Consider the following 12033-nt stretch of genomic DNA (forward strand, 5'->3'; position numbering starts at 1 on the left):
GAGAGTGCAAAAGTACTGTTTTCTATCAGTTGGCAAGGTGCGCACACAATCCCAGTGTTGTACAGCTTGCTTCTTCACCTTCCCGAAGTTGCCGCTCTCTCCGGCTCCCGGAGCCGAAGAAGCGGCTTCTTGGCGCAAAGACGATTGTGCCGCTCAGAGTGCTCTCCTTAGCGCGGCTTCTGCCGAAAGACGCCCGGAAGCGGCTCTTAGCTGCGGACAGCATCCTACCTTCGTCTTTAGCGTCTCTTCTCATCTACATCTCAGCAAAATGCTTTCCCACTATGTCTGGCTAGGAAAAACTGTGCCAGCACAGAAAACATCTCCCATCGTGTTCTAGACGTTGCACGGATGTCTGGCAAGTGTTTGGCAGGAAGAAAAGAAAAGTTGTCCAAAACAGCTTCCAATCGAATGTTCATGTGATTGGAAAAGTCAGGAGAGTGCAAAAGTACTGTTTTCTATCAGTTGGCAAGGTGCGCACACAATCCCAGTGTTGTACAGCTTGCTTCTTCACCTTCCCGAAGTTGCCGCTATCTCCGGCTCCCGGAGCCGAAGAAGCGGCTTCTTGGCGCAAAGACGATTGTGCCGCTCACAGAGCTCTCCTTAGCGCGGCTTCTGCCGAAGGACGCCCGGGGGCGGCTCTTAGCTGCGGACAGCATCCTACCTTCGTCTTTAGCGTCTCTTCTCATCTACATCTCAGCAAAAAGCTTTCCCACTATGTCTGGCTAGGAAAAACTGTGCCAGCACAGAAAACATCTCCCATCGTGTTCTAGACGTTGCACGGGTGTCTGCCAAGTGTTTGGCAGGAAGAAAAGGAAAGTTGTCCAAAACAGCTTCCAATCGAATGTTCATGTGATTGGAAAAGTCAGGAGAGTGCAAAAGTACTGTTTTGTATCAGTTGGCAAGGTACGCACACAATCCCAGTGCTGTACAGCTTGCTTGTTCACCTTCCCGAAGTTGCCGCTCTCTCCGGCTTCCGGAGCCGAAGAAGCGGCTCCTTGGCGCAAAGACGATTGTACGGCTCACAGTGCTCTCCTTAGCGTGCCTTCTGCCGAAAGACGCCCGGGAGCGGCTCTTAGCTGCGGACAGCATCCTACCTTCGTCTTTAGCGTCTCTTCTCATCTACATCTCAGCAAAATGCTTTCCCACTATGTCTGGCTCGGAAAAACTGTGCCAGCACAGAAAACATCTCCCATCATGTTCTAGACGTTGCACGGATGTCTGCCAAGTGTTTGGCAGGAAGAAAAGTAAAGTTGTCCAAAACAGCTTCCAATCGAATGTTCATGTGATTGGAAAAGTCAGGAGAGTGCAAAAGTACTGTTTTCTATCAGTTGGCAAGGTGCGCACACAATCCCAGTGTTGTACAGCTTGCTTCTTCACCTTCCCGAAGTTGCCGCTCTCTCCGGCTCCCGGAGCCGAAGAAGCGGCTTCTTGGCGCAAAGACGATTGTGCCGCTCACAGTGCTCTCCTTAGCGCGGCTTCTGCCGAAAGACGCCCGGGAGCGGCTCTTTGCTGCGGACAGCATCCTACCTTCGTCTTTAGCGTCTCTTCTCATCTACATCTCAGCAAAATGCTTTCCCACTATGTCTGGCTAGGAAAAACTGTGCCAGCACAGAAAACATCTCCCATCGTGTTCTAGACGTTGCACGGATGTCTGCCAAGTGTTTGGCAGGAAGAAAAGAAAAGTTGTCCAAAACAGCTTCCAATCGAATGTTCATGTGATTGGAAAAGTCAGGAGAGTGCAAAAGGACTGTTTTCTATCAGTTGGCAAGGTGCGCACACAATCCCAGTGTTGTACAGCTTGCTTCTTCACCTTCCCGAAGTTGCCGCTCTCTCCGGCTCCCGGAGCCGAAGAAGCGGCTCCTTGGCGCAAAGACGATTGTGCCGCTCACTGTGCTCTCCTTAGCGCGCCTTCTGCCGAAAGACGCCCGGCAGCGGCTCTTAGCTGCGGACAGCATCCTACCTTCGTCTTTAGCGTCTCTTCTCATCTACATCTCAGCAAAATGCTTTCCCACTATGTCTGGCTCGGAAAAACTGTGCCAGCACAGAAAACATCTCCCATCGTGTTCTAGACGTTGCACGGATGTCTTCCAAGTGTTTGGCAGGAAGAAAAGAAAAGTTGTCCAAAACAGCTTCCAATCGAATGTTCATGTGATTGGAAAAGTCAGGAGAGTGCAAAAGTACTGTTTTCTATCAGTTGGCAAGGTGCGCACACAATCCCAGTGTTGTACAGCTTGCTTCTTCACCTTCCCGAAGTTGCCGCTCTCTCCGGCTCCCGGAGCCGAAGAAGCGGCTTCTTGGTGCAAAGACGATTGTGCCGCTCACAGCGCTCTCCTTAGCGCGGCTTCTGCCGAAAGACGCCCGGGAGCGGCTCTTAGCTGCGGACAGCATCCTACCTTCGTCTTTAGCGTCTCTTCTCATCTACATCTCAGCAAAATGCTTTCCCACTATGTCTGGCTCGGAAAAACTGTGCCAGCACAGAAAACATCTCCCATCGTGTTCTAGACGTTGCACGGATGTCTGCCAAGTGTTTGGCAGGAAGAAAAGTAAAGTTGTCCAAAACAGCTTCCAATCGAATGTTCATGTGATTGGAAAAGTCAGGAGAGTGCAAAAGTACTGTTTTCTATCAGTTGGCAAGGTGCGCACACAATCCCAGTGTTGTACAGCTTGCTTCTTCACCTTCCCGAAGTTGCCGCTCTCTCCGGCTCCCGGAGCCGAAGAAGCGGCTTCTTGGCGCAAAGACGATTGTGCCGCTCACAGTGCTCTCCTTAGCGCGGCTTCTGCCGAAAGACGCCCGGGAGCGGCTCTTAGCTGCGGACAGCATCCTACCTTCGTCTTTAGCGTCTCTTCTCATCTACATCTCAGCAAAATGCTTTCCCACTATATCTGGCTAGGAAAAAACTGTGCCAGCACAGAAAACATCTCCCATCGTGTTCTAGACGTTGCAGAGATGTCTGCCAAGTGTTTGGCAGGAAGAAAAGAAAAGTTGTCCAAAACAGCTTCCAATCGAATGTTCATGTGATTGGAAAAGTCAGGAGAGTGCAAAAGTACTGTTTTCTATCAGTTGGCAAGGTGCGCACACAATCCCAGTGTTGTACAGCTTGCTTCTTCACCTTCCCGAAGTTGCTGCTCTCTCCGGCTCCCGGAGCCGAAGAAGCGGCTTCTTGGCGCAAAGACGATTGTGCCGCTCACAGTGCTCTCCTTAGCGCGGCTTCTGCCGAAAGACGCCCGGGAGCGGCTCTTAGCTGCGGACAGCATCCTATTTTCGTCTTTAGCGTCTCTTCTCATCTACATTTCAGCAAAAAGCTTTCCCACTATGTCTGGCTAGGAAAAACTGTGCCAGCACAGAAAACATCTCCCATCGTGTTCTAGACGTTGCACGGATGTCTGCCAAGTGTTTGGCAGGAAGAAAAGTAAAGTTGTCCAAAACAGCTTCCAATCGAATGTTCATGTGATTGGAAAAGTCAGGAGAGTGCAAAAGTACTGTTTTCTATCAGTTGGCAAGGTGCGCACACAATCCCAGTGTTGTACAGCTTGCTTCTTCACCTTCCCGAAGTTGCCGCTCTCTCCGGCTCCCGGAGCCGAAGAAGCGGCTTCTTGGCGCAAAGACGATTGTGCCGCTCACAGTGCTCTCCTTAGCGCGGCTTCTGCCGAAAGACGCCCGGGAGTGGCTCTTAGCTGCGGACAGCATCCTACCTTCGTCTTTAGCGTCTCTTCTCATCTACATCTCAGCAAAATGCTTTCCCACTATATCTGGCTAGGAAAAACTGTGCCAGCACAGATAACATCTCCCATCGTGTTCTAGACGTTGCAGAGATGTCTGCCAAGTGTTTGGCAGGAAGAAAAGAAAGGTTGTCCAAAACAGCTTCCAATCGAATGTTCATGTGATTGGAAAAGTCAGGAGAGTGCAAAAGTACTGTTTTCTATCAGTTGGCAAGGTGCGCACACAATCCCAGTGTTGTACAGCTTGCTTCTTCACCTTCCCGAAGTTGCCGCTCTCTCCGGCTCCCGGAGCCGAAGAAGCGGCTTCTTGGCGCAAAGACGATTGTGCCGCTCACAGAGCTCTCCTTAGCGCGGCTTCTGCCGAAAGACGCCCGGCAGCGGCTCTTAGCTGCGGACAGCATCCTACCTTCGTCTTTAGCGTCTCTTCTCATCTACATTTCAGCAAAAAGCTTTCCCATTATGTCTGGCTAGGAAAAACTGTGCCAGCACAGAAAACATCTCCCATCGTGTTCTAGACGTTGCACGGATGTCTGCCAAGTGTTTGGCAGGAAGAAAAGTAAAGTTGTCCAAAACAGCTTCCAATCGAATGTTCATGTGATTGGAAAAGTCAGGAGAGTGCAAAAGTACTGTTTTCTATCAGTTGGCAAGGTGCGCACACAATCCCAGTGTTGTACAGCTTGCTTCTTCACCTTCCCGAAGTTGCCGCTCTCTCCGGCTCCCGGAGCCAAAGAAGCGGCTTCTTGGCGCAAAGACGATTGTGCCGCTCACAGTGCTCTCCTTAGCGCGGCTTCTGCCGAAAGACGCCCGGGAGCGGCTCTTAGCTGCGGACAGCATCCTACCTTCGTCTTTAGCGTCTCTTCTCATCTACATCTCAGCAAAATGCTTTCCCACTATGTCTGGCTAGGAAAAAATTATGCCAGCACAGAAAACATCTCCCATCGTGTTCTAGACATTGCAGAGATGTCTGCCAAGTGTTTGGCAGGAAGAAAAGTAAAGTTGTCCAAAACAGCTTCCAATCGAATGTTCATGTGATTGGAAAAGTCAGGAGAGTGCAAAAGTACTGTTTTCTATCAGTTGGCAAGGTGCGCACACAATCCCAGTGTTGTACAGCTTGCTTCTTCACCTTCCCGAAGTTGCCGCTCTCTCCGGCTCCCGGAGCCGAAGAAGCAGCTTCTTGGCGCAAAGACGATTGTGCCGCTCACAGTGCTCTCCTTAGCGCGGCTTCTGCCGAAAGACGCCCGGGAGCGGCTCTTAGCTGCGGACAGCATCCTACCTTCGTCTTTAGCGTCTCTTCTCATCTACATTTCAGCAAAAAGCTTTCCCACTATGTCTGGCTAGGAAAAACTGTGCCAGCACAGAAAACATCTCCCATCGTGTTCTAGACGTTGCACGGATGTCTGCCAAGTGTTTGGCAGGAAGAAAAGTAAAGTTGTCCAAAACAGCTTCCAATCGAATGTTCATGTGATTGGAAAAGTCAGGAGAGTGCAAAAGTACTGTTTTCTATCAGTTGGCAAGGTGCGCACACAATCCCAGTGTTGTACAGCTTGCTTCTTCACCTTCCCGAAGTTGCCGCTCTCTCCGGCTCCCGGAGCCGAAGAAGCGGCTTCTTGGCGCAAAGACCATTGTGCCGCTCACAGAGCTCTCCTTAGCGCGGCTTCTGCCGAAGGACGCCCGGTGGCGGCTCTTAGCTGCGGACAGCATCCTACCTTCGTCTTTAGCGTCTCTTCTCATCTACATCTCAGCAAAAAGCTTTCCCACTATGTCTGGCTAGGAAAAACTGTGCCAGCACAGAAAACATCTCCCATCGTGTTCTAGACGTTGCACGGGTGTCTGCCAAGTGTTAGGCAGGAAGAAAAGAAAAGTTGTCCAAAACAGCTTCCAATCGAATGTTCATGTGATTGGAAAAGTCAGGAGAGTGCAAAAGTACTGTTTTCTATCAGTTGGCAAAGTGCGCACACAATCCCAGTGTTGTACAGCTTGCTTCTTCACCTGCCCGAAGTTGCCGCTCTCTCCGGCTCCCGGAGCCGAAGAAGCGGCTTCTTGGCGCAAAGACGATTGTGCCGCTCACAGAGCTCTCCTTAGCGCGGCTTCTGCCGAAGGACGCCCGGGGGCGGCTCTTAGCTGCGGACAGCATCCTACCTTCGTCTTTAGCGTCTCTTCTCATCTACATCTCAGCAAAAAGCTTTCCCACTATGTCTGGCTAGGAAAAACTGTGCCAGCACAGAAAACATCTCCCATCGTGTTCTAGACGTTGCACGGATGTCTGGCAAGTGTTTGGCAGGAAGAAAAGTAAAGTTGTCCAAAACAGCTTCCAATCGAATGTTCATGTGATTGGAAAAGTCAGGAGAGTGCAAAAGTACTGTTTTCTATCAGTTGGCAAGGTACGCACACAATCCCAGTGTTGTACAGCTTGCTTCTTCACCTTCCCAAAGTTGCCGCTCTCTCCGGCTCCCGGAGCCGAAGAAGCGGCTTCTTGGCGCAAAGACGATTGTGCCGCTCACAGAGCTCTCCTTAGCGCGGCTTCTGCCGAAGGACCCCCGGGGGCGGCTCTTAGCTGCGGACAGCATCCTACCTTCGTCTTTAGCGTCTCTTCTCATCTACATCTCAGCAAAAAGCTTTCCCACTATGTCTGGCTAGGAAAAACTGTGCCAGCACAGAAAACATCTCCCATCGTGTTCTAGACGTTGCACGGATGTCTGCCAAGTGTTTGGCAGGAAGAAAAGAAAAGTTGTCCAAAACAGCTTCCAATCGAATGTTCATGTGATTGGAAAAGTCAGGAGAGTGCAAAAGTACTGTTTTCTATCAGTTGGCAAGGTGCGCACACAATCCCAGTGTTGTACAGCTTGCTTCTTCACCTTCCCGAAGTTGCCGCTCTCTCCGGCTCCCGGAGCCGAAGAAGCGGCTTCTTGGCGCAAAGACGATTGTGCCGCTCACAGTGCTCTCCTTAGCGCGCCTTCTGCCGAAAGACGCCCGGGAGCGGCTCTTACCTGCGGACAGCATCCTACCTTCGTCTTTAGCGTCTCTTCTCATCTACATCTCAGCAAAAAGCTTTCCCACTATGTCTGGTTAGGAAAAACTGTGCCAGCACAGAAAACATCTCCCATCGTGTTCTAGACGTTGCAGAGATGTCTGCCAAGTGTTTGGCAGGAAGAAAAGTAAAGTTGTCCAAAACAGCTTCCAATCGAATGTTCATGTGATTGGAAAAGTCAGGAGAGTGCAAAAGTACTGTTTTCTATCAGTTGGCAAGGTGCGCACACAATCCCAGTGTTGTACAGCTTGCTTCTTCACCTTCCCAAAGTTGCCGCTCTCTCCGGCTCCCGGAGCCGAAGAAGCGGCTTCTTGGCGCAAAGACGATTGTGCCGCTCACAGAGCTCTCCTTAGCGCGGCTTCTGCCGAAGGACCACCGGGGGCGGCTCTTAGCTGCGGACAGCATCCTACCTTCGTCTTTAGCGTCTCTTCTCATCTACATCTCAGCAAAAAGCTTTCCCACTATGTCTGGCTAGGAAAAACTGTGCCAGCACAGAAAACATCTCCCATCGTGTTCTAGACGTTGCACGGATGTCTGCCAAGTGTTTGGCAGGAAGAAAAGAAAAGTTGTCCAAAACAGCTTCCAATCGAATGTTCATGTGATTGGAAAAGTCAGGAGAGTGCAAAAGTACTGTTTTCTATCAGTTGGCAAGGTGCGCACACAATCCCAGTGTTGTACAGCTTGCTTCTTCACCCTCCCGATGTTGCCGCTCTCTCCGGCTCCCGGAGCCGAAGAAGCGGCTTCTTGGCGCAAAGACGATTGTGCCGCTCACAGTGCTCTCCTTAGCGCGCCTTCTGCCGAAAGACGCCCGGGAGCGGCTCTTAGCTGCGGACAGCATCCTACCTTCGTCTTTAGCGTCTCTTCTCATCTACATCTCAGCAAAAAGCTTTCCCACTATGTCTGGTTAGGAAAAACTGTGCCAGCACAGAAAACATCTCCCATCGTGTTCTAGACGTTGCAGAGATGTCTGCCAAGTGTTTGGCAGTAAGAAAAGTAAAGTTGTCCAAAACAGCTTCCAATCGAATGTTCATGTGATTGGAAAAGTCAGGAGAGTGCAAAAGTACTGTTTTCTATCAGTTGGCAAGGTGCGCACACAATCCCAGTGTTGTACAGCTTGCTTCTTCACCTTCCCGAAGTTGCCGCTCTCTCCGGCTCCCGGAGCCGAAGAAGCGGCTTCTTGGCGCAAAGACGATTGTGCCGCTCACAGTGCTCTCCTTAGCGCGGCTTCTGCCGAAAGACGCCCGGGAGCGGCTCTTAGCTGCGGACAGCATCCTACCTTCGTCTTTAGCGTCTCTTCTCATCTACATCTCAGCAAACTGCTTTCCTACTATGTCTGGCTATGAAAAAACTGTTCCAGCACAGAAAACAACTCCCATCGTGTTCTAGACGTTGCAGAGATGTCTGCCAAGTGTTTCGCAGGAAGAACAGTAAAGTTGTCCAAAACAGCTTCCAATCGAATGTTCATGTGATTGGAAAAGTCAGGAGAGTGCAAAAGTACTGTTTTCTATCAGTTGGCAAGGTGCGCACACAATCCCAGTGTTGTACAGCTTGCTTCTTCACCTTCCCGAAGTTGCCGCTCTCTCCGGCTCCCGGAGCCGAAGAAGCGGCTTCTTGGCGCAAAGATGATTGTGCCGCTCACAGTGCTCTCCTTAGCGCGGCTTCTGCCGAAAGACGCCCGGGAGAGGCTCTTAGCTGCGGACAGCATCCTACCTTCGTCTTTAGCGTCTCTTCTCATCTACATCTCAGCAAAAAGCTTTCCCACTATGTCTGGCTAGGAAAAACTGTGCCAGCACAGAAAACATCTCCCATCGTGTTCTAGACGTTGCAGAGATGTCTGCCAAGTGTTGGGCAGGAAGAAAAGTAAAGTTGTCCAAAACAGCTTCCAATCGAATTTTCATGTGATTGGAAAAGTCAGGAGAGTGCAAAAGTACTGTTTTCTATCAGTTGGCAAGGTGCGCACACAATCCCAGTGTTGTACAGCTTGCTTCTTCACCTTCCCGAAGTTGCCGCTCTCTCCGGCTCCCGGAGCCGAAGAAGCGGCTTCTTCGCGCAAAGACGATTGTGCCGCTCACAGAGCTCTCCTTAGCGCGGCTTCTGCCGAAAGACGCCCGGGAGCGGCTCTTAGCTGCGGACAGCGTCCTACCTTCGTCTTTAGCGTCTCTTCTCATCTACATCTCAGCAAAATGCTTTCCTACTATGTCTGGCTAGGAAAAAACTGTGCCAGCACAGAAAACATCTCCCATCGTGTTCTAGACGTTGCAGAGATGTCTTCCAAGTGTTTGGCAGGAAGAAAAGTAAAGTTGTCCAAAACAGCTTCCAATCGAATGTTCATGTGATTGGAAAAGTCAGGAGAGTGCAAAAGTACTGTTTTCTATCAGTTGGCAAGGTGCGCACACAATCCCAGTGTTGTACAGCTTGCTTCTTCACCTTCCCGAAGTTGCCGCTCTCTCCGGCTCCCGGAGCCGAAGAAGCGGCTTCTTGGCGCAAAGACGATTGTGCCGCTCACAGTGCTCTCCTTAGCGCGGCTTCTGCCGAAAGACGCCCGGGAGCGGCTCTTAGCTGCGGACAGCATCCTACCTTCGTATTTAGCGTCTCTTCTCATCTACATCTCAGCAAAAAGTTTCCCACTATGTCTGGCTAGGAAAAACTGTGCCAGCACAGAAAACATCTCCCATCGTGTTCTAGACGTTGCACGGATGTCTGCCAAGTGTTTGGCAGGAAGAAAAGAAAAGTTGTCCAAAACAGCTTCCAATCGAATGTTCATGTGATTGGAAAAGTCAGGAGAGTGCAAAAGTACTGTTTTCTATCAGTTGGCAAGGTGCGCACACAATCCCAGTGTTGTACAGCTTGCTTCTTCACCTTCCCGAAGTTGCCGCTCTCTCCGGCTCCCGGAGCCGAAGAAGCGGCTTCTTGGCGCAAAGACGATTGTGCCGCTCACAGTGCTCTCCTTAGCGCGGCTTCTGCCGAAAGACGCCCGGGAGCGGCTCTTAGCTGCGGACAGCATCCTACCTTCGTCTTTAGCGTCTCTTCTCATCTACATCTCAGCAAAATGCTTTCCCACTATGTCTGGCTAGGAAAAAATTGTGCCAGCACAGAAAACATCTCCCATCGTGTTCTAGACGTCGCAGAGATGTCTGCCAAGTGTTTGGCAGGAAGAAAAGTAAAGTTGTCCTAAACAGCTTCCAATCGAATGTTCATGTGATTGGAAAAGTCAGGAGAGTGCAAAAGGACTGTTTTCTATCAGTTGGCAAGGTGCGCACACAATCCCAGTGTTGTACAGCTTGCTTCTTCACCTTCCCGAAGTTTCCGCTCTCTCCGGCTCCCGGAGCCGAAGAAGCGGCTTCTTGGCGCAAAGACGATTGTGCCGCTCACAGAGCTCTCCTTAGCGCGCCTTCTGCCGAAAGACGCCCGGGAGCGGCTCTTAGCTGCGGACAGCATCCTACCTTCGTCTTTAGCGTCTCTTCTCATCTACATCTCAGCAAAATGCTTTCCCACTATGTCTGGCTAGGAAAAAATTGTGCCAGCACAGAAAACATCTCCCATCGTGTTCTAGACGTCGCAGAGATGTCTGCCAAGTGTTTGGCAGGATGAAAAATAAAGTTGTCCTAAACAGCTTCCAATCGAATGTTCATGTGATTGGAAAAGTCAGGAGAGTGCAAAAGTACTGTTTTCTATCAGTTGGCAAGGTGCGCACACAATCCCAGTGTTGTACAGCTTGCTTCTTCACCTTCCCGAAGTTGCCGCTCTCTCCGGCTCCCGGAGCCGAAGAAGCGGCTTCTTGGCGCAAAGACGATTGTGCCGCTCACAGAGCTCTCCTTAGAGCGCCTTCTGCCGAAAGACGCCCGGGAGCGGCTCTTAGCTGCGGACAGCATTCTGCCTTCGTCTTTAGCGTCTCTTCTCATCTACATCTCAGCAAAATGCTTTCCCACTATGTCTGGCTAGGAAAAACTGTGCCAGCACAGAAAGTATCTCCCATCGTGTTCTAGACGTTGCACGGATGTCTGCCAAGTGTTTGGCAGGAAGAAAATAAAAGTTGTCCAAAACAGCTTCCAATCGAATGTTCATGTGATTGGAAAAGTCAGGAGAGTGCAAAGGTACTGTTTTCTATCAGTTGGCAAGGTGCGCACACAATCCCAGAGTTGTACAGCTTGCTTCTTCACCTTCCCGAAATTGCCGCTCTCTCCGGCTCCCGGAGCCGAAAAAGCGGCTTCTTGGCGCAAAGACGATTGTGCCGCTCACAGTGCTCTCCTTAGCGCGGCTTCTGCCGAAAGACGCCCGGGAGCGGCTCTTAGCTGCGGACAGCATCCTACCTTCGTCTTTAGCGTCTCTTCTCATCTACATCTCAGCAAAATGCTTTCCCACTATGTCTGGCTAGGAAAAACTGTGCCAGCACAGAAAACATCTCCCATCGTGTTCTAGACGTTGGACGGATGTCTGCCAAGTGTTTGGCAGGAAGAAAAGAAAAGTTGTCCAAAACAGCTTCCAATCGAATGTTCATGTGATTGGAAAAGTCAGGAGAGTGCAAAAGTACTGTTTTGTATCAGTTGGCAAAGTGCGCACACAATCCCAGTGTTGTACAGCTTGCTTCTTCACCTGCCCGAAGTTGCCGCTCTCTCCGGCTCCCGGAGCCGAAGAAGCGGCTTCTTGGCGCAAAGACGATTGTGCCGCTCACAGAGCTCTCCTTAGCGCGGCTTCTGCCGAAGGACCCCCGGGGGCGGCTCTTAGCTGCGGACAGCATCCTACCTTCGTCTTTAGCGTCTCTTCTCATCTACATCTCAGCAAAAAGCTTTCCCACTATGTCTGGCTAGGAAAAACTGTGCCAGCACAGAAAACATCTCCCATCGTGTTCTAGACGTTGCACGGATGTCTGCCAAGTGTTTGGCAGGAAGAAAAGAAAAGTTGTCCAAAACAGCTTCCAATCGAATGTTCATGTGATTGGAAAAGTCAGGAGAGTGCAAAAGTACTGTTTTCTATCAGTTGGCAAGGTGCGCACACAATCCCAGTGTTGTACAGCTTGCTTCTTCACCTTCCCGAAGTTGCCGCTCTCTCCGGCTCCCGGAGCCGAAGAAGCGGCTTCTTGGCGCAAAGACGATTGTGCCGCTCACAGTGCTCTCCTTAGCGCGCCTTCTGCCGAAAGACGCCCGGGAGCGGCTCTTACCTGCGGACAGCATCCTACCTTCGTCTTTAGCGTCTCTTCTCATCTACATCTCAGCAAAAAGCTTTCCCACTATGTCTGGTTAGGAAAAACTGTGCCAGCACAGAAAACATCTCCCATCGTGTTCTAG

This window comes from Melospiza melodia, chromosome 5, assembly GCF_035770615.1.
Source record: "Melospiza melodia melodia isolate bMelMel2 chromosome 5, bMelMel2.pri, whole genome shotgun sequence".
NCBI classification, from domain to species: Eukaryota; Metazoa; Chordata; class Aves; order Passeriformes; family Passerellidae; genus Melospiza; species Melospiza melodia.